Source organism: Schistocerca cancellata, chromosome 1 (genome assembly GCF_023864275.1).
Source record: "Schistocerca cancellata isolate TAMUIC-IGC-003103 chromosome 1, iqSchCanc2.1, whole genome shotgun sequence".
NCBI lineage: Eukaryota > Metazoa > Arthropoda > Insecta > Orthoptera > Acrididae > Schistocerca > Schistocerca cancellata.
In genome coordinates, this window is record NC_064626.1 from 530776611 (window position 1) to 530803882 (window position 27272).

Sequence of the window (27272 nt, forward strand, 5' to 3'; positions counted from 1 at the left end):
CGTGTGTACTTCGGAACAGCCGATGTCCATACGTATGTTATCGTAGTACTGGGTTATTTCAGAGTCTCGTGCTTGCACACAATATTTAACAGAGTAAATAATATTGCATACAGAGTAAATAATATTGCAGTATTCAGTACTTATTTTTTTTGATTAATCACTCTATATATAGAATAGAACAAAACTCCCAATCCCAATATGCTTTCGCCTGTCGCTGTTTTCCCCTCATATTTAAAAGCTATCAAAAACGCTGCCGGGTGTCAGGGATTTCGTTAAGATGTCAGAGATTTCCTTAAGTGTACTCGACTACAGGAGTGTTTTAGTAGTAAAGAATAAATGGATTAGAACTTCATTGCATGAAGCAGCATTTTTTTCACGTATCTCAGAGCTTACTACGTCATATCTCTTAAACTATGTGTCGTATGATGATATATTCATACAGTGCCATACGTGGATGCTGTCTACGAAATATCTTACGAATATAGTAGCAAAGAAGTAATAAATTTAAACATCATGGCCAATGAGGACCAGTTTTTCGCATATCAGTTGGACTACGTGCGATACCATGATATAGTTTTGTAAGTGCATTTAGCGGCGTGTGTGGATACCGCCCGCGCAATTTACTGCGAATAAAATTAGTAGCACTGAAGAAATAAATTTAAACGTCATGTATGATACGGCTTTTTATGCTCCTAATTGTTTACGGCGTCATGTCTCTTGAACTATGATAAAAAGGTGTCCCTCATCCAAACAGCGATTGTGGCCAGACAGGGGCGATTTGTGTACCAAGGTTGGCTGAAATCGGTTGCAGTGGTTTAGGAGGAGATTTGCCACATATATAAATATACATTCATACACGCATTTTTATAATATGTACAGATAAGATTTTGAAATGACAGCATTCACTTTATGGGTGCCGCTCTCTTTCTGAAATTACAAAAATTCCGCTATAAAAGTTAGGTTTTTCAAAAGTGAAAACTGTACAAATACAAACAAATATTCTACTCAAATTTAAAAGTGTTGCAATTGAGAAAATTTCGTTGATAATGTGTGTCATACTCCATGTGCTAAACTATTCCATTTCTAACACCAATAATCAGTTACTGACATCAAATCAAGAAGAAGCATTGAAACAGTAACTTATAAGTTAAAAAATTACTGAAATATCATCTAACAGCAACTAATACAAACTTCCATTTTAAGACAGGGATAACTTGTAACACATTTAAGCAATTCAGCTCGTTAGCAAACATTATATGCTCCTACGTCGAACACATTTATCCGTATCAAGGTACAAGTTGATGAACGACTAACGAAGTATAGCTTCCACATTATGCACCTCATTTGAAAATACATAGAATTCTGTTCACTATAAAACTTCCTAAATCAGATACTGGACTGTAAGACCTACCCAGGAGTAGACATAGACTCAGACCACAATGTAGTTGTGATGAAGAGTAGGTTGAAATTTAAGAGATTAGTCAGGAAGAATCAATATGCAAATAAGTGGGATATGGAAGTACTGAGGAATGACGAGATATACTTGAAACTCTTCAAGGCTGTAGATACAGCCATAAGGAATAGCTCAGTAGGAGTACGGTTGAAGAGGAATGGACAGCTCTCAAATGGGCCATCACAGAACTTGGGAAGAAAAACATAGATGCAAAGAAGGTAATTGCGATGAAGTCATGGATAATAGAAGATATACTTCAGTTGATCGATGAAAGAAGGAAGTACAAACACGTTCAGGGGAATTCAGAAACACAGAAATACAATTCGCTGAGAAATCAAATAAATGGGAAGTGCAGGGAAGCTTAGACGAAATGGCTGCATGAAAAAGTGAAGAAATCGAGAAAGAAATGGTTGTCGGAAGGACTGACTCAGCATATAGGAAAGTCAAAACAATGTTCGGTGAAATTAAAAGCAATGATGGTAACATAAAGAGTGCATTAGGAATTCCGCTGTTAGATGCAGAGGAGACAGTGAATAGGTCGAAAGAGTACATTGAATGCATCTACGAGGGGAAGATCCGTCTGAGGTGATGGGAGAAACACGAGTCGCTTTAGAAGAGATGGGTATCCAGTATTAGAACCAGAATTTAAGAGAGCTTTGGAGGGCTTAAGATCATATAAGGCAGAAGGAATAGATAACACTCCATAAGAATTTCTAACATCATTGGGGAAAGTGGCAACAAACCGAAAATTCAAGTTGGTGTGTAGAATGTAAGAGTCTGGCGACATACCATCTGACTTTCGAGAAAATATCATCCACACGATTTCGAGAACTACAAGAGCTGATATGTGCGAGAATTATTGCGCAACCATCTTAATAGCTCACGCGTCCAACTTGCTGACGGGAATAATATACAGAAGAATGGAAAAGAAAATTGAGAATATGTTACAAGACGATCAGTTTGGCTTAAGAAAAGGTAAAGGCACCCGAAAGGTAATTCTGACGTTGCCATTGGCGATGGAAGCAAGACTAAGAAAAATCAAGACACGTTCATAGGATTTGTTGACCTAGTTGACCTAGAAAAGCGTTCGACAATGTAAAATGGTGAAAGATGTTCGAAATTCTCACAAAAATAGAAGTAAGCTGTAGCGAGAGACGGGTAATATACCGTACATACAAGAGCCAACGTGCTCGGGTTAAAAAGGGTTTCAGACAGGGATGTAGTCTTTCGCCCCTACTGTAAAATCTGTACATCGAAAAATCAATGATGGAAATAAAAGAAAAAATCGGGAGTGGAATTAAAGTTCAAGGTGAAAGGATATCAGTGACAGGCTTCTGCTGATGACATTGTTATCTTGAGGGAAAGTGAAGACGAATTACATGATGTGCTGAATGGATGCAAATCGAAGAAAGACAAAAGTAATGAGAAGTAACAGAAACGAAAACAGTTAGAAACTATTGGTCACGAAGTAGATTAAGTTAAGGAATTCCACTACCTAGGCAGCAAAATAGCCAATAGCGGATGGAGCAAGGAGGACATGAAAAGCAGACTAGCGTTGTCAGAAAGGGATTCCTGGCCAAAAATCTACTGATATCAGTCACAGTATTTAATTTGAGGAAGAAATTTCTGAAAACTTACGTTTGGAGCACAGGAGTAGACGGTAATGAAACATAGACTGTGGGAAAAACGTAACAGAAAAGAATCATAGCATTTTGTGCTACAGACGAATACTGAAATTTAAGTGGACAGATAAGCTAAGGAATGACGACTTTCTGTTCATAATCAGAGAGGAAAGGAATATGTGGAAAACACTGTCAAGCTGTCAAGGGGAAGGGACAAGATGATAGGACATCTGTTAAGACATCAGAGAATGACTTCTATGGTACTAGAGAGCGACGTAGGGGGTAAAGACTGTAGAGAAAGACAAAGATTGGGATACATCCAGCAAATAATTGAGAATATAAGTTCTTATTCTGAGATGAAGAGATTGTCACTGGAGAGGATTTCGTGGCGGGCCGCATTACACCAGTTAGAAGGCTAATTACAAAAAAAAAAAAAGTAAATAAATTAATAAAATATAATTTCGCAATTGAAGAAGTAGCAGTATCCTCCAAATAGCTTAAAGATGTTATACGATGCTTTGGAGTCGATATGTCATGCGGATACGGGCTCTAGTACGTGTGTAGCAGACACTGTTTTGTCATATCCTACACTACTACATAGACTACTAGATCGAACAGGTTATACCATTCCCAATCACATATACTTGCTGCTTTCAGGATCATGTTATACAGAGTGGTCAAATTTCAGCAGATTTTGAAAAATAAACAAACATTATGAAATAAATTGTACAAAAGAATGAATAGACATTACGTAAAACATTTCCCTTTATCAAAACAGTATTAAAAAGAGTGACACAATTCTTACAACCTCCCACACCTATGGCAGCAACAATATATAGCATGGTCTGGTATTAACTGACAACTTCCCATAGAAAATAATTAATACTTTTAAGAAATTCGATATAAATATGTCCTTGAAACTGGACTTACTGTAGACAACATCGGGAACACTTGAAAATTGTAGTTGTACAACACAAAGGTGGACATAGAAAAATCCTAATTTTAGAAACACAAAACTACACAACCCTTTGACATGGTTAACGATAAACAGCGACTACGCTGTAGTTATCAATACTTATTCGAAAGTTTCGTTTGGAGATTGCATGTCCGTAGATTTTCATACTTTCCTCTGTCTTTTTTAAAACAAAGTTACCACATCTGCTTTTGCAGACGCAATTGCCTATGAAAACTTCGTAGATTCCTTCATTATGATTTACATCATTACTTGTTATTAGATTGTAAAGTGTGAAGCACATATGCTGTTTCACAATTGTGGGATATTTAAAGCCCTATATTAAGTGGTTGTTTTTTTAAGGACCTACATAAAGTGATGGTCTTTGAAACGAAACAGTCCATGGTACCATTGTTTTCAGAGATAATCTGCTTGTGGAGCTTTGTGCATGGTATAGTTCAAACAACGTAAAGGAATTTCGCCATGGTGAACACTGAAGCAGATTTACGCAAAATTAAGATATTTTATAGCCCTTTTCCGCTTGGACTGATATTTTTCCTGTTTATTTGAAGATACAACCTCCCTCACGACCAACTGCCACGACGAAAATCTTCGATTGATGGTGTCTATTCCGATATACATACAAGTATATAGAAATTCTGAATTGATGGACTTTTATCCGGATGATGTGTATCTCGCGTGCCAAATGATAAAAAATTAAATCACTCTTTCTCTTCCAGTGATGGCTTTATGTGAGGTGGTGATTGGGGGGCTGGGGGTGAGGGGATGTTAGGGAACACTTCCACGACTGTAAACCATGTGAGTACAAAACAGCTCATTTAGAGTTTTCATACTACGTTTAGCGTCAGACACGAAGGAAGCGCCGTAGTACTAGGACACGGGAGACGTTGTGTTCCGCTGCGTACGTCGAGTAGGGCAGTGACTCAGCAGCAGAAGAATGTGACATAGCATGAAATATGTCTGCATTAAACGTAGACATAAATCATCGAGAGCGCTTTTGGCTATTAAACATGACGCACATTGATGGTAATATATTCAATATGGCGCTTGTAGCGAGCAACTTGTACAGCAGAAACAATAAATTACCCAACGCTTAAGAATAAATTTATGGCAGCAATATCATTCACGAAGCCGATAGTGTTTATTGAATTTCGACTTATTTATTGCCCCTTGCATATTCTGCATCTTCACTGCCACAAATCACCAGTTCGGGCCAGCGTGTTTCACTGTGAGTAACCCATGCCTTCTAGCGGATCGAAAGGCGTATTTGCTGCTGTATGTTCTGCCCTGCTCGGCTTTTATGGGGCACTGTAAAAGAGTGGTTCAAAACGCACATTTCATCTCATGTTTACAAAAGCTGTTCGTTTCAATGCTTGCAGAATAATTTAGCTTTGATTAACAGTAAAATAAGGGTTAACGTCGACACAGAAACTACATGTACAAGATACATAGCGGCTGTGCAAAATATTTCTGGTAGAGAATATAAATAAAGGAACGGCGCGAATACCTGTATCTAACTTCTAAATTTAATGCCAAATCCCCCATACTGCGATGGTATGTTTAACGGAAAACGAATGTGTGTTAATGATGTAAAGTGGTCAACCATTGCTCGCACCGCACTCTACTTTCTGTACTCTCGTTCTTTTGAATAACAGGAGACACTGTAGCACGTGCTACCTATCATACAACACGTACCACCTATCATACAACACTCTGCAAACACTTAGATACACTTTTTATTTTTTATTTTTATTTTGTGTGTGTGTGTGTGTGTGAGAGAGAGAGAGAGAGAGAGAGAGAGAGAGAGAGAGAGACTACGAACAACGTCGCACCAGAAACGAATTAAAAATACTCACTAGTCTTCGATTTCCACCAAAGTTATCGGGATGTCTCCCTTGGCTGTAAGTCAAACGCCAGGGCTAAATAATGAAATGTTAATATATAATCAATAGTGTATGCTCGTTACTACACATCAACAATTCGCTGCTCAGAACTTTTTTGATTCAAATGATTAACAATAGAATTCATAATCTGATCTGTGTATTGCTCAATTATCCAAATGTAAGAATTATAGTCATTTATTTAGTGCAAAGAAAAGTACCAACATGGAAAGAGAAATTTATATTTCTACATAACTTAGAAAAAAAATAGTAATAAAATGTTCAGCATACCTAATTAGATCAGTGGTGTGGTTTGCTCGAATAATTCTCTGCACCTTGAGAACATGAAAGAGTACTTAATTGACGTTTTCGTGTTACATAAGTGTCAAAAATTGTGAAAACTGTTTGCTATTTGTCTTTTTATCTTCTTAGTAGTTTGTTCTACCAACGTCGTTAGCAAAATATGCCTCGAGGCATTTCCTGCGTTAAGAAGAAAACCCAGTGTCCATTTTTTTTATTTTAATATTTCGAATAAATTGTTGCAAGACTTTTTCTAATTCGTAAAATGAAGAACAAACCGCCTTCAGTCACAAGTTGCGTTTATTTACTGCACTATGCATTTAGAGCCCCAGAGGCTCATCTTCAGGTGCTTTTTAGTGATTTACATCAGGTTTTTTACTTGTTTGCAGTTTAACATGACCTGATGTAAATCACTAAAAAGCACCTGAAGATGAGCCTCCAGGGCTCTAAATGCATATTGCAGTAAATAAACACAACTTGTGATTGAAGGCGGTTTATTCTTCATTTTAACGAAAGTAAAACAGTCCCGGACGAAACACTGAAAAACAATGGATAAAATTAAGACTTTTTCTAATTCTTTCCACCATTTTTTTTACAGCCCACAATACACATCAGATTGAAATCACACAAATCGCTCGCCGGCCGCGGTGGTTTAGCGGTTCTAGGCGCTCAGTCCGGAATCGCGCGGCTGCTACGGTCGCAGGTTCGAATCCTGCTTCGGGCATGGACGTGTGTGATGTCCTTAGGTTAGTTAGGTTTAAGTAGTTCTACGTTCTAGGGGACTCATGACCACAGATGTTAAGTCCCATAGTGCTCAGAGCCATTTGAACACAAATCGTTCAGTCAACTATGTCCGCCTTAACACCACAACAGCTTTTTACAAAACAGTCCCACGACTGACAGCCTCCCGATGAAATCAAAGTGAACAGATACATACAAAGAGACTATCAATAATACATTAAAATTCAGCTCTAAACGTAATTTATGGTTTTGAGTATGTCGTTATAATTCACAAAATTAATGCTTAAAGTAATTGCAAAAATCTTTGAAAATAGTAGTAATAATAATCAGGTTCACTAGTTTTCTTCCGATTTCAAAATATTATTTTCAAATGTTTACTATCACAAACCTTCATCGAAATCGACTCTTAATTACATATTTTTACATACACATAGATTCAAAATACACTTTAACAACTGTTTGAAATGAAGGAAAATCAATAAATTGATATTGTTTGAAAAATGTTACTGAATCAGGTGGTGACTGTTATTATGTGTCGTGATGTGTACTAGAAAATAAAAGTGTGCCAGTGATCCCCATTCCACGCCTACCAATTCCATTACAGGTGTCACAGTTTTCACAGAAATGGATACGTTGAGTATTGTTTAGTAATAAAATACATTTCTTTTAAAAAATTCTGCCGTTTAGATACTAACCGAGTTGATGCAAGTTATCAGCACTCAAAACTACTGGATAACTTCAAATTAACCACATTTAGCGTGGAATACTCCCGATTGAGATTTCCCTTAAAGAGAGAGTGGATGAAATTCATGTTATTCGTGACCGAAGCTATCGTAACAAGATTAAAAACATATCAGAAGTGGCAGTCATCTCCTACGATTGAGCACATAATATTGTCAACGAATTTTGGGATACGGGGAAGCTATGTGCCCAGTGGGTAAAGCACTTGTTGACACCATACCGCTAAGCATCGGTACAGTTGTAACGTGAATTAAGACGAAGTACTGATCCACGTTGCAATCTTTACATGTAAGGATAGGTAAAGAATAAAGTTCACGGAAAAAAGAAAAGCATTTTGTCATTACCAGTAGCATGTTTAATTACTGTAAAGAGACTGGGAACTGACATTGAACGCAGTTTGTCCTATCGATCATCAATTGCTTCATTACTCATTACTAAACGAATTAACAAAGGGACCGAAAACACAACATACCAGTAGCTACATAATGGCTACTACTGATCTACACACATTGTTATGACTGTTTAAACGATTTCTATGCTCGGCAGCGGCCGCACACATAGTACTGCAGGCCTGATACAAGGGACTAGGATAGTGTGTGGTTATTACTATGTGTGCACATCTTATTCAGTTCCGTCAGGAAGACGAATGGAGTGGATTAGTTCTTCCTCGCTCACTATATTCATTTTAAATGAAAACCCAATTTTCTTTATCTCCCCGAAACGAGAGAAAGCCGGAAAGTACCTAACATTCTTTCCTCTGTGCAGGGGTAATTTTTGGCAGTTTAATTTTAAGGCAACAACTTTCGAACTATAGTCATTGTCAGAAAGATGGTGGTGACCGTTAGAGCGGTTTTAACAAGGACTCCAAGAGCGCAGGGATACAATTCTGGGATGAGTGAGGTACGGGGAACGTAGCAGATCTGGTCGGTTCTATCAGATTTCGCCGAAAATACACATAGTTTTTCGTAGGAACGGCTGAATATGGTGCCAAGAGACAGAAGTATGCAACTGGTACGCTTCTGTAATCTTCCTGGGACAGACATTTTAAAAAGCATACAGCAGGGCTGTCGGTATGCCCGTCATCTAAGCACAGCATGATACTACAGCCATCATGCTCCACCCTCGTTCTTCATTGTTAGAGTTTCTTTCTCTCGCTCGTCTCAAACATTTTACTGATTGCCATTACGTAACTTTGTTTCTGATTACTGCACGATAACCTGTGAGTTTGATAATGAATAATTCTTTTGATATTGAACACGCTTCCCTCTGAATTTCTGTGACTGATATTATTTGTTTGTTAACTTGTAAATCTGGAATGCGGACCCCTTTTCCTGGTTACCTACAGCCCCAAGATTGTATCGATTAACAGGTGTTCAAAGCGACTTCTGAATTCTCAGCTGAAAGTAGGATAGCTTCAGATGCTTGTGACGCTACTCGGTACGCCATCGGCTTCATTGGGCGTCATTTGTTAGTGGAAGCGTTGGGTAGGCGAGGTGTAACATCACACTATAATCTGTGTTTGATTCTTCATTTGATGCAGCTACCATTTACAGTCGGCCTGCAGAAGCAGCGAATGTTTAAATCTATAGTGCAAATTTCAGGAAACGAAAACAATACTACAACAACAAGAGGTCACTTTCCAACAATGATTGTTCATGTTCGCGATGTTTGTTTTCAAACGTTGACGGAACCTTAAGCATGTCCACTGCGCATTCGAATTCTTCCTATTTCTGCCGAATTACGACTAGGGACCACAAAGACAAAGTGAGAAACAGTACTACGGAACATCTTTGCAACATTTCCCCAGTGAGTTTAGCAGAGGAGTCCACGTTTAGCGGGCGAGACAGTTCTCTTTCCCAAGAACAGATTGGCTCCTCAGGTACCAATCTTCCTCACGGCACACATCCTTACACACCCTTCTCAACAGATTAAGCCCCGTGAGTTGCACTTCTTGGTATCGTATCCTAAAAGTTAAATTAAATTTAAAAAAAAAAACGGCTTTGAGAAAAGAGATTGTATGGGCTGTAGGCAGAGTTAGGAAACAAACGGCTTCCCTTGGCATTTAAATACATTAAGCCAAAAGAAGTACCCACCACCAAGGAATATGCGAATGCGATGGAAATGGGTAAATGCAATTGACATGTACAGACGAACAAATTATTCCAGTTTCAAAAAACCTGGATGATTTATTCCAGAGAAAGAGCTTCGCAAATTGAGCGATGCAATAACGCGTTTGTCCACCCCTGGCAACACTGTTACTTACGCAATTGGCATTGATTGTTGGAGTTTTAGATGCTCTCCTGTCCAACTGACACGTTAGATCGTCAAAATCCCGAAGTGGTTGGAGGGGCCGGCTCATAATGCTCCAAACTTTCTCAACTGGGGAGAGATCAGACAACCTTGGTGTCCAACGTAGTGTTCGGCAAGCATAAGAAACAGTAGTAAGTCTCGTAATGTGCGGGTGGGCATTATCTTACTGGAATGTAAGGACAGTAGGGCTTGGTATGAAATGGTTCAATGGCTCTGAGTACTATGGGATTTAACATCTGAGGTCATCAGTCCACTAGAACTTAGAACTACTTAAACCTAACTAACCTAAGGACATCACACACATCCATGCCTGAGGCAGGATTCGAACCCGCGACCGTAGCGGTCGCGCGGTTCCAGACTGAAGCGCCTAGAACCGCTCGGCCACTGTGGCCGGCACAGTAGGGCTTGCCAGGAAGGACAACAAAAGGGGGCGTCGTATATCGTTGACGCACCGCTATGTCGTCAGGGTGGTGCGGATGACAACCACAGGGGTCCTGCTAGCACCCGAGACCACCACTCACGATCATCTGGCCGTACGGTGGGTATCTCGATATCCACTGCTGTTCCGAGTGTCTCCAGACACGTCTTGGCTGGTCACTGGGACTGGAACTTGTAATCCAGTCAATTAGGTTCTAGGCACTGACTGTCGCCCGCCATAGTGACCAGCAACCAGGAGTGGTGGTATGGACTGCCGCTTCCTTTCATAGCAGTATCCATTCAGTTGTCATGCGTGGCACCATTAGAGCACAGCTGTACATTAGCGATATCCTACGCCCCGTTTTCTCTACCTTTATGACTAGCCACACTGAACTTACATTTCAGCAAAACAATGCGAGAGTTTCTACTGCTTGTCTTCGTGATTGTCAAATCCTATTTTGGCCTGCAAGGTCGCTAGGTCATTCCCCAACTGAGAACGTTCTGAACATTACGGGCAGGACATTCCAACCAGCTCGAGTCTTGGACAGAATTTGGCACGATTCCCCTCAAGAGAACATCAAACAACTCTTATCAGTCAATCGCAAGCCGAATGACTATATAAATGCGCAGAATCCACAGCTGTGAAACACTACATGTAAATTGAAGGCGAAAGACTACCTTCAGCTGCATAAATCATCTAATTTTTCTGAAATTGTAACAATTTGTACGCTGATTTTATGTTAAGCCCGGAACTTGATCAAATGGCTCAAATGGCTCTGAGCACTATGCGACATAACTTCTGAGGTCATCAGTCGCCTAGAACTTAGAACTAATTAAATCTAACTAACCTAAGGACATGACACACATCCGTGCCCGATGCAGGATTCGAACCTGCGACCGTAGCGGTCGTGCGGTTCCAGACTGAAGCGCCTTTAACCGCACGGCCCGGAACTTGATCGCAAACGTTAAATGTCTGCCGTCAGTTCCGACAGTACACATCTTTGATCTGGCGTCGTCCAAGCAAGCCCCCAGATGCACCCTCGGCGTCTTCGGAGCGTATGCAGTGAAGAGGGAGTACCCCTGTGCTGCTCCCGCTCTGATGGGACGAGCTACCCGGCGCCGCCCTACGTTTGCACGTTGAATGTGCGCCCACTCAGGAACGACTGGGGCAGGCGGACGTGCGACACAGATAACCCAGTACAAACAGCTAATGCAGATGTCCGCGATCTGCGTCTCCAGGATTGGCCTCAGGTAGAACATGATGAAGACAACGAGTCAAGCTATCGGAATACTGTTCACGGACGATACGAATCGGCAGAACAGCCGACGCCTCAAGATGTCAACGGAACGCCGGAACAGACTCCAGAATTAATTTATTATCGATTTTGATATGTGATGACCATCTCCAGATCTGAATGTCAATATGCGAAGCAAACAAATGTAAATATGCCAACATGGTAAAGTCAATAAAAATCCCAATATTAATTTTATTAGACATCGCCATATTGGCGTAATTGTTTTCATTTCTTTCACTTGTGGGCATGCAGATATGGAGATGATCTTCACATGCAGAAATTGAAGACAGATTATTTACGTTTGCGATCAAGCACTGTGATTAGCGAGAATTAAAACCAAATGCATTGCGCCTAGTGGAGGCAGGGCTGAGAAATAAACTTTTCTTAACGTAAAAACACTGCTGACACTTGACATCCTCTACGTCTTAAGTCTGGAGAGTATTCCACTACTGGTTCATGCAGAGATCAGTCACCTTTCTGGTGCTAGGTCAGCCCTAGATCAAAGGGTTCAAATGGCTCTGAGCACTATGGGACTTAACTTCTGAGGTCATCAGTCCCCTAGAACTTAGAACTACTTAAACCTAACTAACCTAAGGACATCACACACATCCATGCCCGAGGCAGGATTCGAACCTGCGACGTAGTGGTCGCGCGGTTCCAGACAGTGGCGCCTAGAACCGACAGGTCACCCCGGCCGGCTCAGCCCTAGACTGTAGACTCCGCAGTATTTCCAAGGCACAGCGACGAATGATTGAACTTCTACTACATGATATTGTGAACAACGATAATCTTAGCGCTTGCTCAGCTGTTTCAGAAAGTCTGAGTGAAAATTAGAATGATAAGTGTATATACTTATGCGCTGGAACAGGCCGGTCCCATATCTTTCTCGCCAACCTCGACATAAGTCACGTAATTATCCCGTATACAGCGGCAATTATAACAACTTTGCAGCGTTGTCCTGCCTTCCGCCTCGACCCTTTTTTTCTTCTAAAGCACAGCAACTTTTTTTTATCTTGATGCGTCCAAGTTGGGCTGCTAGTTGTTAGACTTGGCACCCTGGCCGTGTAGGAACAGTAATTATTGTTAGCGGGAGAAGAAGGCGGAGTAGGGAAAATGGTAAGGCAACATGGGCCCCTAACGAACTGCCACTAGAGAGAGAGAGAGAGAGAAGGAGATGGCTCGAGGAACTGGCCAGCGAGATGGTGGCAGAGTGTGCTTCTCGCTAATATCACTAATTAAGTGCTCGAGGGCGGCGACGGACGCAGCCTCCTCTGTAGGAGGGCGCCGCGCCGCAACGACGACGGTGTGGGGTGTACAGCCAAGGCGAGACTAATGGAGGGGAAATCGATTGGGGGCAAACCAGCTCGCAATATCCGCTGCCAATATACCCGTAGCTCCAGTTAACACCAGCAGGCGGACTCTTTTCTGTGCGTGCGTTTCCGGCGAAACAACTCTAAAAAAAATTTAAAAAAGGAGGAGAAAGACACGTAGTTTGGTGTTCGCTACGGCTGCCACAGCTCCGGCAAAAAGAAAGAGATGGAAAGAATAAAATCGACGTTCGATGAGGAAAAAACAGGCAGGAAATTATAGAAGCTGCTCTCGCTCGTCCCTCTCTACTTTTTTGTTCCTTTTTTTTTTCGTGTTTCGACACTCCAGTGTTGAACGCGTCGAAAATTTCTCATTAGTGAGCAGACGTTAGTAGTATACTACTAGCGCGTGAATACTCTCCGCGCTATGACCTCCGACTCAGTGACGAGTGCGAAACGCTCTCGAAGGGGGAAGATAAAACAGGTGACCGAGCGGAGAAGAAAAACATAAAATGGAGTGTACGTTAAAACAGTAAATGAGGCGACTCGTTTGGTGGGGCGGCCGTGCCGCTGCTTTTGACCTTTCCCGGCCCTCCTGGCCGTCTGGCGAGTTCGGCGTACACAAAATTGCGAGCTGTCCCGTCGGCGTCCTCTGTGACAGCACCCTTTTGGCAGCGCCATCGAGGTTGGTGCGTCCCGGCTGTTCGCATTCGCCTGCTCTGTTTTGCGTTCACATCACTGTCGCAGCTCCGTACTTGTCCGACGCAAAAGCAATATCTACTTTAATATCAGCTGATTGACAGGAGCAATAGGAGGTGACGGAATAATCACTTGTTACGTACTGTGGCACCCGACAGTGTTCCTCACTGTCCATCTCATATCTTTAAGCAGCCGGACTTAGGTTTCTACAGAAAATGATTATCGGAATCGTCCTAATCGGGCCTGTGCACGATATTTTATCCAACAGATCTAGAATATACTAATTAAAATATAGTAATACTTACCTGATCATGTCGAGCACCATCGCATGCGAAGTATTGCCATTGGCAGCGAGTAGACAGATAAAAACATGTCACTTTTGGAATGGATCGTTTTTTTAATGTGAAATTACACATGAATTTCCTACACGATACCAAATCTTTGCCCCATCAACATATTTTCATCTTAGGGAAGAGAAAGGAGCCACCCTGATCTAGGTCTGGCGAGTATGTAGGGTAAGGAGTAACTAACTTATTTTAAAAAAATCATGATAGAGCTCGTGGACATTGGTATGATAACGTGGCATTATAAACAAAACTCCCTCCACGACAATGATCTTCACTTCCTCTTCACTGTGTCATAATTGAGTTCAGGGCTATTCTCTTCTCCCTCAGAATCCTCATAGACGTCTGGTGTGCATTTCCTGGCCAGAAGTATCCGGACACCCCTATGTAATGGAGAACTGAGAACAAGATGTCACGAGAGGCTACAAAAAGCGTGGAATATTATGTTACCAGTAACAACAGGATCCTTCGGTCAGGGGAGGACAGCGATTTCGAACGGGGGCTAGTCACTGGAAGTCATTTGAGTAACAAATCCATCTGGAACATTTGAACCCTTCAAAAGCTGCTCAAGTTGACGGATGATGATGTGAGTGTCACGTTAAAGGAGAAGGAATAACCGCAGCTAAACCAAGGCCCGGCAGACCTCATGTACTGACAACAGGGACCGTCGAACACTGCAAGGGACAGTTGAAAAAAATCGCAAGAAACCAGCAATAATTCAGGTGGGTTGGGAGTTCAAATGAATGGGATACAATGTTCGAGCGGTTCCTGATTTCTCAGCGCTAAGCAACGTTTGAGAGGGTGTACAGAGCGATACCACTGGACTATGCGTGACTAGAAATTATACCGTGTGGCAGTCCGGTGGAACGGTCTGGGGGTTTGGTAATGTCTGGAGAACGTTACCTGATGCCATGCGTAGTCCCATGAGTGAAGCACGGAGGTCGTGGAGTTAGAGTATCAACGTATTTTTCGTGGTTAACATGTGGTCCCCATTTGTGCTTAAGAAAAGCTAAGCGCGGAGATATATGAACGCATTTTACAGAATTGTGTACACTCAGGAGAGGATGATTTTATGAGCAAGAAAATGAGTAGTGTCACAAAGCAGTATCTGTGAGGCAATGGTTTGTCGACAATAACATTACTGAAATGGACTGGTCTGCTCAGAGCCTTGATATGAATCAAGTGGAGCACCGCTGGGATGGGTTCGATTCTAACCGTTAGAACATACGCACCAGAACCCAGCAACTGTCATCATTACCTTTTCTGCTGTGGGCTCTTGAGGAAGAATTGTCTACCATTCCTCCATACACATTCAGATGTCAGACACCTCATTGAAAGCGTCCCCGGGTAGTTTAAGCAGGCATCTGTACTTCGAATTCGAAAGTATATCTGTGAGCTGAATATTTAATTTATCCCATGGTATACGGTTAGCGTCTTTGATTCATAATCAAAACACCTTCGTGGAAATCCCACCGCTGTTAAATTTTGATTAATAATCAGCATTGGCGGCCCGAGACTTCCGGCATAAGAATGAAATTATAATGAAATCTAGACCTTTAGCTGCTTACACGTGTTGATTAATATCAACGGGTGCAGTTTAAAAATGGCAGCCCCGATCGGGACTCGAATCTGGGAACTCCTGCTTAGAAGTCATCGTCATTCTGCCAACGGCCTTGTCAAACAGGGTGGAGGAGCGGACAGAGGTTCAGGGCACTCTTGTCCTAGGGATGTGAAACTGCCCCTAAAGACGGAAGAATCAGCAATGATCAACGGCATAAGGATGCAGAAGGTAATGGAAACCACTGCATTAACGACAAGTAACGTGTATCCACAGGACATGTAACCTGTGACTGAAGAAGTGTCATGATGATCTCTCCATTGGCAAAAGAGTAGCCCCCATTCGGATCTCCGGGAAGGAACTATCAAGGGGGATGTTAATATGAGAAAAAGACTGAGTAATCAACGGATGGATGATGTTCTACGAGTCGGGGCGTGGAATGTCAGAAGCTTGAACGTGGTAGGGAAACTATAAAATCTGAAAAGGGAAATACAAAGGAGAGAGGAGGGGAGAGATTAGTGTTTAACGAACATCCCGTCGACAACGAGGTCATTAGAAATGGAGCACAAGCTCGGATTTGGTGAGAGATAGGGAAGAGAATCGGCCGTGCCCTTTAGAAGGAACAATCCCAACATTTGCCTGAAGCGATTTAGGGAAATCACGGAAAATCTAAATCAGGATGTCTGGACGCTAGTTTGCACCGTCGTCCTCCCGAATGCGAGTCCAGTGTGCTAACCACTGCGCCACCTAACTCCATGAAATGCAAAGGGACGCTCTAGATGCAGTAGGGGTCAGTGAAGTGAGGCGGAAAGAAGACTAGGATTTCTGGCCAGATGAGTATAGGGTAATAACAACAGCAGCAGAAAATGGTATAACGGGAGTAGGATTTGTTTTGAAGAGAGGGAAGAGAGTGTGTTACATCTACATCTACATCTACATGATTACTCTGCAATTCACATTTAAGTACTTGGCAGAGGGTTCATCGAACTACAATCATACTATCTCTCTACCATTCCACTCCCGAACAGCGCGTGGGAAAAACGAACACCTAAACCTTTCTGTTCGAGCTCTGATTTCTCTTATTTTATTTTGATGATCATTCCTACCTATGTAGGTTGAGCTCAACAAAATATTTTCGCATTCGGAAGAGAAAGTTGGTGACTGAAACTTCGGAAATAGATCTCGCCGCGACGAAAAACGTCTTTGCCTTAATGACTTCCATCCCAACTCGCGTATCATATCTGCACACTCTCTCCCCTATTGCGTGATAATACAAAACGAGCTGCCCTTTTTTGCACCCTTTCGATGTCTTCCGTCAATCCCACCTGATAAGGATCCCACACCGCGCAGCAATTTTCTAACAGAGGACGAACGAGTGTAGTGTAAGCTGTCTCTTTAGTGGACTTGTTGCATCTTCTAAGTGTCCTGCCAATGAAACGCAACCTTTGGCTCGCCTTCCCCACAATATTATCTATGTGGTCTTTCCAACTGAAGTTGTTCGTAATTTTAACACTCAGGTACTTAGTTGAATTGACAGCCTTGAAAATTGTACTATTTATCGAGTAATCGAATTCCAACGGATTTCTTTTGGAACTCATGTGGATTACTTCACACTTATCGTTATTTAGCGTCAACTGCCACCTGCCACACCATACAGCAATCTTTTCTAAATCGCTTTGCAACTGATACTGGTCTTCGGATGACCTTATTAGACGGTAAATTACAGCATCATCTGCGAACAACCTAAGAGAACTGCTCAGATTGTCAGCCAGGTCATTTATATAGATCAGGAACAGCAGAGGTCCCAGAACGCTTCCCTGGGGAACACCTGATATCACTTCAATTTTACTCGATGATTTGCCGTCTATTACTACGAACTGCGACCTTCCTGACAGGAAATCACCAGTCCAGTCGCACAACTGAGACGATACCCCATAGGCCCGCAGCTTGATTAGAAGTCGCTTGTGAGGAACGGTAACAAAAGCTTTCCGGAAATCTAGAAATACGGAATCAACTTGAGATCCCCTGTCGAGAACGGCCATTACTTCGTGCGAATAAAGAGATAGTTGCGTTGCACAAGAACGATATTTTCTGAAACCATGCTGATTACGTATCAATAGGTCGTTCCCTTCGAGGTGATTCATAATGTTTGAATACAATATATGCTCCAAAACCCTACTGCAAACCGACGTCAATGATATAGGTCTGTAGTTCGATGAATTACTCCTTCTACCCTTCTGAAACACTGGTGCGACCTGCGCAATTTTCCAATCTGTAGGTACAGATCTATCGGTGAGCGAGCGGTTGTATATGATTGCTAAGTAGAGAGCTATTGTGTCAGCGTAATCTGAAAGGAACCTAATCGGTATACAATCTGGACCTGAAGACTTACCCGTATCAAGCGATTTGAGTTGCTTCGCAACCCCTGAGGTATCTGCTTCTAAGTAGCTCATGCTAGCAGCTGTTCGTATTTCAAATTATGGAATATTCCATTCGTCTTCTCTGGTGAAGGAATTTCAGAAAACTGCGTTCAATAACTCCGCTTTAGCGGCACAGTCGTCGGTAACAGCACCATCGGCACTGCGCAGCGAAGGTATTGACTGCATCTTGCCGCTTGTGTACTTTACATACGACCAGAATTTCTTCAGATTTTCTACCAAATTTTGAGACAATGTTTCGTTGTGGAACCTATTAAAGGCATTTCGCATTGAAGTCCGTGCCAAATTTCGCGCGTCTGTAAATTTTAGCCAATCTTCGGGATTTCGCGTTCTTCTGAACTTCGCATGCTTTTTCCGTTGCCTCTGCAACAGCGTTCGGACCTGTTTTGTGTACCATGGGGTATCAGTTCCAACTCTTACCAGTTTATGAGGTATGAATTTCTCAATTGCAGTTGCTACTGTATCTTTGAATTTGAGCCACATCTCGTCTACATTTGCATAGTCAGTTCAAAGGAATGGAGACTGTCTCTTAGGAAGGCTTCTAGTGACACTTTATCCGCTTTTTTAAATAAAATTATTTTGCGTTTGTTTTTGGTGGATTTGGGAGAAACGGTATTGAGCCTAGCTACCATGACCTTGTGATCACTAATCCCTGTATCAGTCATGATGCTCTCTATTAGCTCTGGATTGTTTGTGACTAAGAGGTCAAGTGTGTTTTCGCAACCATTTACAATTCGCGTGGGTTCGTGGACTAAGTGCTCGAAATAATTTTCGGAGAAAGCATTTAGGACAATCTCGGAAGATGTTTTCTGCCTACCGCCGGTTTTGAACAAATATTTTTGCCAACATATCGAGGGGAGGTTGAAGTCCCCATCAACTATAACCGTATGAGTGGGGTATTTATTTGTAACGAGACTCAAATTTTCTCAGAACTGCCCAGCAACTACACTCCTGGAAATGGAAAAAAGAACACATTGACACCGGTGTGTCAGACCCACCATACTTGCTCCGGACACTGCGAGAGGGCTGTACAAGCAATGATCACACGCACGGCACAGCGGACACACCAGGAACCGCGGTGTTGGCCGTCGAATGGCGCTAGCTGCGCAGCATTTGTGCACCGCCGCCGCCAGTGTCAGCCAGTTTGCCATCGCAGTCTTTAACACTGGTAGCATGCCGCGACAGCGTGGACGTGAACCGTATGTGCAGTTGACGGACTTTGAGCGAGGGCGTATAGTGGGCATGCGGGAGGTCGGGTGGACGTACCGCCGAATTGCTCAACACGTGGGGCGTGAGGTCTCCACAGTACATCGATGTTGTCGCCAGTGGTCGGCGGAAGGTGCACGTGCCCGTCGACCTGGGACCGGACCGCAGCGACGCACGGATGCACGCCAAGACCGTAGGATCCTACGCAGTGCCGTAGGGGACCGCACCGCCACTTCCCAGCAAATTAGGGACACTGTTGCTCCTGGGGTATCGGCGAGGACCATTCGCAACCGTCTCCATGAAGCTGGGCTACGGTCCCGCACACCGTTAGGCCGTCTTCCGCTCACGCCCCAACATCGTGCAGCCCGCCTCCAGTGGTGTCGCGACAGGCGTGAGTGGAGGGACGAATGGAGACGTGTCGTCTTCAGCGATGAGAGTCGCTTCTGCCTTGGTGCCAATGATGGTCGTATGCGTGTTTGGCGCCGTGCAGGTGAGCGCCACAATCAGGACTGCATACGACCGAGGCACACAGGGCCAACACCCGGCATCATGGTGTGGGGAGCGATCTCCTACACTGGCCGTACACCACTGGTGATCGTCGAGGGGACACTGAATAGTGCACGGTTCATCCAAACCGTCATCGAACCCATCGTTCTACCATTCCTAGACCGGCAAGGGAACTTGCTGTTCCAACAGGACAATGCACGTCCGCATGTATCCCGTGCCACCCAACGTGCTCTAGAAGGTGTAAGTCAACTACCCTGGCCAGCAAGATCTCCGGATCTGTCCCCCATTGAGCATGTTTGGGACTGGATGAAGCGTCGTCTCACGCGGTCTGCACGGCCAGCACGAACGCAGGTCCAACTGAGGCGCCAGGTGGAAATGGCATGGCAAGCCGTTCCACAGGACTACATCCAGCATCTCTACGATCGTCTCCATGGGAGAATAGCAGCCTGCATTGCTGCGAAAGGTGGATATACAATGTACTAGTGCCGACATTGTGCATGCTCTGTTGCCTGTGTCTATGTGCCTGTGGTTCTGTCAGTGTGATCATGTGATGTATCTGACCCCAGGAATGTGTCAATAAAGTTTCCCCTTCCTGGGACAATGAATTCACGGTGTTCTTATTTCAATTTCCAGGAGTGTATATCATCGGAGTCCGGGGGTCGGTAGAAGGAGCCAATTATTAACTTAGTTCGGCTGTTAAGTATAACCTCCACCCATACTAATTCGCACGGAGTATCTACTTCGACTTCACTACAAGATAAACCACTACTGGTAGACACAAGCACTCCACCACTAATTCTGCCTAATCTGTCTTTCCTGAACACCGTCTGAGACTCCGTAAAAATTTCTGCAGAACTTATTTCAGGCTTTAGCCAGCTTTCTGTACCTATAACGATTTCAGCTTCTGTGTTTTCTATTAGCGCTTGAAGCTCAGGGACTTTCCCAGCACAACTACAAAAATTTACAACTTCAATTCCGACTGTTCCTTGATCCAAGCACGTCCTGTATTTGCCATGCACCCTTTGAGATTGCAGCCCACCCCGTACTTTCCCGAGGCCTTCTAACCCAAAAAACCGCTTAGTCCATGCCACACAGCCTCCGCTACCCGTGTAGCCGCCAGCTGAGTGTAGTGAACTCCGACAATGATTGTTCAGGTATAGATACCGACGTCGCAAGCTGTAGATGACGAGAGAGAGAAAGTGTATGAGGATATTGAAAGGGTTATACAGTTTGTAATAAATCTAATAGTCATGGGGGACTGGAATGCAGTTGTAGGGGAAGGAGTAGAAGGAAAGGTTACAGGAGAATATGGGCTTGGGACAAAGAATGAGAGAGGAGAAAGACTAACTGAGTTCTGTAACAAATTTCAGCTACTAAAAGCGAATACTCTGTTCAAGAATCACAAGAGGAGGAGGAGGTATTCTTCGTAAAGGCCGGGTGATAGGGGAAGATTTCATTTGGAATACATCATGGTCAGACAGAGATTCCGAAATCAGATACTGGATTGCAAGGTGTACCCAGGAGCAGATATAGGCTCAGACCACAATATAGTAGTGATGAAGAGTAGGCTGAAGTTTAAGACATTAGTCAGGACGCACCAATACGTAAAGAAGAGGGATACGGAAGTACTAAGGAATGACGAGATACGCTTGAAGTTCTCTAAGGCTATAGATACAGCAATAAGGAATAGCTCAGTAGATAGTACAGTTGAAGAGGAATGGACATCTCTAAAAAGGGCAATCGCAGAAGTTGGGAAGGGAAACACAGGTACAAAGAAGGTAACTGTGAAGAAACCATGGGTAACTGAAGAAATTGATAGATGAAAGGAGGAATTACAAAAATGCTCCGGGATCTCAGGAATACAGACATACAAGTTGCTGAGGAATGAAGTAAATGGGAAGTGTAGGGAAGCTAAGACGAAATCGCTGCAGGAAAAATGTGAAGACATCGAAAAACAAATGATTTTCGGAAGGACAGACTCAGCATACAGGAAAGACAAAACAGCCTTCGCTGCCATTAAAAGCAAGGGTGATAACATTGAGAGTGCAACGGGAATTCCACTGTTAAATGCAGAGGAGAGAGCGGATGGGTTCAAAAAAATTGTTCAAATGGCTCTGAGCACTATGGGACTTAACATCTATGGTCATCAGTCCCCTAGAACTACTTAAACCTAACTAACCTAAGGACAGCACACAAAACCCAGCCATCACGAGGCAGAGAAAATCCCTGACTCCGCCGGGAATCGAACCCGGGAACCCGGGCGTGGGAAGCGAGAACGCTACCGCACGACCACGAGATGCGGGCGAGCGGATAGGTGGAAAGAATACATTGAAAGGCTGTATGAGGGGTGAGATTTGTCTGACGTGATAGATGAAGAGACAGGAGTCGATTTAGAAGAGGTAGGCTATCCCTTATTAGAATCAGAATTTAAAAGAGCTTTCGAGGACTTAAGATCAAATAAGGCAGAAGGGATAGATAACATTCCATTAGAATTTCTAAAATCATTGGGGCAAGTGGCAACAAAACGACTATTCAAGTTGGTGTGTAGAATGTATGAGTCTGGCAGCATACCATCTGACTTTCGGAAAAGCATAATTCACACAATTCCGAAGACAGCAAGAGCTGAAAATTGCGAGAATTACCGCATAATCAGCTTAACAGCTCATACATCCAAGTTTCTTAGAAGAATAATACAAAGAAGAATGGAAAAAAAATTGAGATTGCCCTAGATAATGATCAGTTTGGCTTTAGGAAAGGTAAAGACAAGGCACGAGAGAGGCAATTCTGACGTTGCGGTTTATAATGGAAGCCAGACTAAAGAAAAATCGAGACACGTTCATGTGACTTATCGACCTGAAAAATGCGTTCGACAATTTAATATGAAGCAAGATGTTCGAAATTCTGAAAAAAGTAGGGATAAGCTATAGGGAGAAGCGAGTCGTATAGAATTTGTACAACAGCCAAGAGGGAATAATAAGAATGCACGACCAAGAATAATGTGTGAAAAACGGTGTAAGACAAGGGTGTAGTGTTTCGCCCCTACTGTTCAATCTGTACATCGAGGAAGCAATGATGGAAATAAAAAGGTTCAGGAGTGGAACTAAAATTCAAGGTGAAAGGATATCATTGCCACGATTCGCTGATGTTAAGGAATTCTGCCACCTAGGCAGTAAAATAACCAATTAAGGACGGAGCAAGGAGAACATCAAAAGCAGACTTGCATTGGCAAAAAGAGGATTCTTGGCCAAGAGAAGTCTACTAATATCAAATATCTACCTTAATTTGAGGAAGAAATTTCTGAGAATCTACGCCTGGAGTACAGTATTATATGGTAGTGAAACATGGACTATGGGAAAACCAGAAGAGAATAGAATCGAAGCATTTGAGATGTGGTGCTACAGACGAATGTTGGAAATTAGGTGGACTGATAAGGTAAGGAATGAGGAGGTTCTACGCAGAATCGGAAAGGAAAGAAATGTGTGGAAAACGCTGATAAGGAGAAGGAACAGGGTGATAGGACATTTGTTAATTTGTGAGGGAATGACTTCCATGGTACTAGAGGGCTGTAGAGAACAAAAACTGCAGAGGAAGACAGATTTGAATACATCCAGCAAATAATTGGGGACTTAGATTGCAACTGCTACTCTGAGTTGAAGAGGTGAGCACAGGAATGGAAATCGTGATATCTGATGACAAGGAAGTATACTGAGCCAAAACATGTACCCATAGCAAATGAAGAGAAGTAGCTGTTGTAAAGTAATACGATAGAAAGTTGAGACCCAGATTTCAATACAGACAGTGAGACTTGGTATTTACTGATATTAAGGAAAATGTGGAAGGGAGGACCCACCAATGTAACTTTCTTTTCACACAACCTGTTTGCTTAACAATATATAATGATAAAAAAGTTTTCTTTAAAAATTAGCAAATTAATAAGCTTTTACAAGAGAAATCAAAACAGGAACAACATGACAATAATTACAGTGGGCCGGAGCTACAGCCTGCCTGTTATCGGAAGAAACAGTTTCTTTTATTAAAGGCCCTTCTGCAACACATGAAAACATATAAGTAATATTGATGACAAGAGTGTTCCAATTACTCAAGCAAATGACGTTTTTTTTTTTTTTTATTTGGAAACTGTATGTCGAAAGATTCGGAGTTAAGTTGCGCACCTATGCTTAAAGGTTAAACTAGGAAACAATTACGACAATGATAAGACATACTTCAAAGCGAGCAACCTTTTCATTTCTGTCAGCAACAGGGTGCGACCAGATCCCAAACCGTCCCTTTCGAGAATGTTATTCTGAGTAAAGCCCTGGTGACAGTTGGCTGTTAATATGTCAAAAGCTAAATTGCTTCTCAGTTATGAAGTTCGCTCTGGAGGAAAGTTTTAAAGCATTACATATGAGCACTTATTACAAGAGAACTAGCTCGGCAGAACCACAAGATCCAGTTAAAAATATACCAATAATAACCCGGTATTTCAAAGGCAGGAACGCACAACTTCGTACAACAGGTAGTTCAGATTATCTCAAATACGATTACAACCAAGTAATTGAACCGGTTAACATCTAAATCTAACCTCAAGACCCCGATTTGTTTAACGGCAACGTGTGCATTGGTACAAATGTACCGACTGTATCTCCGACCAAGAGCTGATTCATTAAAACATTAATGATCGGATGTGAACTAGAAAGGAAGGGCAATATAATATCAGAACAAATTTTCAAACGACAACTAGTGTCTAGTACAATAGTACGGTCTATATTTACGACCAAAGAGCCGACCGAGTAAAACTCTGAGGGTCGGGTACAAACCAAAAAAGAATTAGGAGGTCGGGTAAACAGTGACACCAATCACCACGAGGATTACAGAATGTTACTCCCAATTATCAGCAAGCAGCTCCATTGGATCCACGGTGCGTCGCGGCGGTTACTGAGTGGTGCCGATAACAGCCAGGTAGAAGAGGGCTGCCAGGCCACGAGCGGTCGTCCGACACAAACGTTGCCAACCAATAGACGCGTTCGCTTGCAGACGCGGAAGTGTTAAGACGTGCTACGCGGTCGCTCTTCCGTATGACGCTTGTGTTTACCTACTAGTGCACGCGCGTAACAGCTTTCGTTTGGTACGGTTTTCTGTTAGGCACATTAACACATGACATTACTATCGGTGACGGCAAGCCCCGCCATGTATGGTGGGTGTATGGAGAAGGGGGTGGTGACTTCGACGCCCCTATGGGACAACATCAACAACAACCACCTGCCCAGCGGCTACATCCAGATTCAGCATCCTTACCAGCTCCTCCAGGAACTACATTGGACAACACGACGGCTGTGATCAGCCACTCGTTAGCAGTTGTTCGGGGAGAATCTGGAATACAGCCGGCAGAAGAGCTTATGTTTTTCTCGGAACAGGATTCCTCCAGCGTCTCCGCTACGAGAAACAAGCGACAAAGTGAGGTCAGTCTGGATTTAAGAAATTCCAAAACCTTCATAGCAGACGCTATCAAGTCTTACCTGTAACTGACGTTTCAAATGTAGCTGACCCCCTGTAGCAACTGCTTCTGGGCTCACTCCTAACCAACATGCTGCAACTAACACCCCTCCTGTGGGACCTGCACCTACTCCGAGGTCTCTCAACTTTTACAAACGTGCAGATAGGGGACCATTCGTAGTTTACATGGAATGTTTGGACAAAAACTTAGGACGCTTGCATCCTATGGCACTAGGGAAATTATTGCATATTTCCTTGCCGGAAGTGAAGACTTCTATACTTAACATCTCTTCAGCAGGAAAAACAAAAGTTAAGGTGGAACTAAAAACCCCAGACAAGGCTAATTTCCTAGTTACCAGTGAGGTATTAAAGTCAAAAAATATAGAAGCTTACATTCCTTTCTTTGTTGTCCATAAGCTGGAAGTAATCAGGAAAGTAGACACCAACTTTGAAGAAGCGGAGATTTTGGAAGTCGTACTATCTCCCTTCCCTGTTGTAGGCGTTCGGAGGTTTACGAAGAGATATGGTAATGACCAAATCGTTAAACTGCAGACCTGTTTGTTAACCTTCGACTCTCAAATCTTACCGGAAGCCGTGTATATTCACGAAACAAGATGTCCCGTAGACCTTTATGTACCAACTGTCAGGCAGTGCTTTAATTGTCTTCGTTACGGGCACACCAGCAAACAATTTCGATCTCAGATGAGATGCATTAAATGTAGTGGTCCACATAATGTTGAATCCTGTGTCTCACCTATCACTATTTGCGCTCATTGCGGGGGACAACACGCATCCACGGACGGTTCCTGCCCGGAATACCATATACGGGCGACGAGCTCAAGAATTAGCTACGTTCAACAACATTGACTTCTGGGATGCGCTGTCTATTGCCAACCGATGCATCCGTCACCGGGGTTGAACAACATCACTTGCCAGCTCCGATCATTCCTGCTCCAACATGAGCTCTCCGGACTTTCAAAACCCACAACTCTTCCCGCCGCTGCCCGCCGCAAGCATGCAGAGTCAACAACGCGGAAGTGGGGACGCAACTCAGTGTGCAACTGTGCCCCAGCAGACACACGTCGCATACCGGCCTCCCCGGCGGGAGGCGCAAGTAAATAACCAAAGTAACGTTCGTGAGTGGTCTCAGTACCACAGCCTGTTATATCCCATGCAACATTCATTCACTCCTATCAGCCAAAATCCATAACAGATTAGCAACCCCACAAGCGCCGAATCAACGTCAGCCTCAAGGTCATGCTGAACTTATAGATAAGATAATAAATGTGATTGATATTGTCATGCAAAACATGAAACAAAATAGTGCTATGAACAATTCCGATATCCGTCACCTCGTTACTGGCATATTTCAATCTCTCTCCCTAAATTATGGTGGCTTTAAAAGTATTGCAGTGGAATGCGAGATCGGCTAATTCTAATAGAGAAAGCTTGCAACGAGAACTGTTCGTAAGTCAGCCTGATATCGTTCTGTTATGTGAAACTTGGTTCACATTCGAACGAACTGTTCGCTTTCAAAATTATTCTATAGTAAGGGAAGACCGTCTCGATGGGTGGGGCGGCGTACCTATACTGGTAAAAACTTCGCTGCGGCATCGACCACACCCGTTTCACGTACCTGTCACCAACCTTGAATTAGTTGCTGTGGAGATACGAACTGCCCAGAAAACCTTTACAGTTGTCTCGTTGTATAACGCTCCCCACCACAGTATCGTGGAAGAAGACTGAAGACAATTAATTAGTCAGCTTCGTCCTCCCTTTATCGTAGCTGGAGACGTGAATGCCCACCATGTAGCGTGGGGAGGAGACGTGACAGACAGGAACGGCAGGACCTTGATAAACGTTATCGAAGATAATAACCTAGTGATACTCAACGATGGCTCTCCTACTATGATAACTTCACCTCTCCGTAGACCCTCCGCAGTTGATGTAACTCATTGCACCCCCTGCTTTACTGAAATATCTAATTG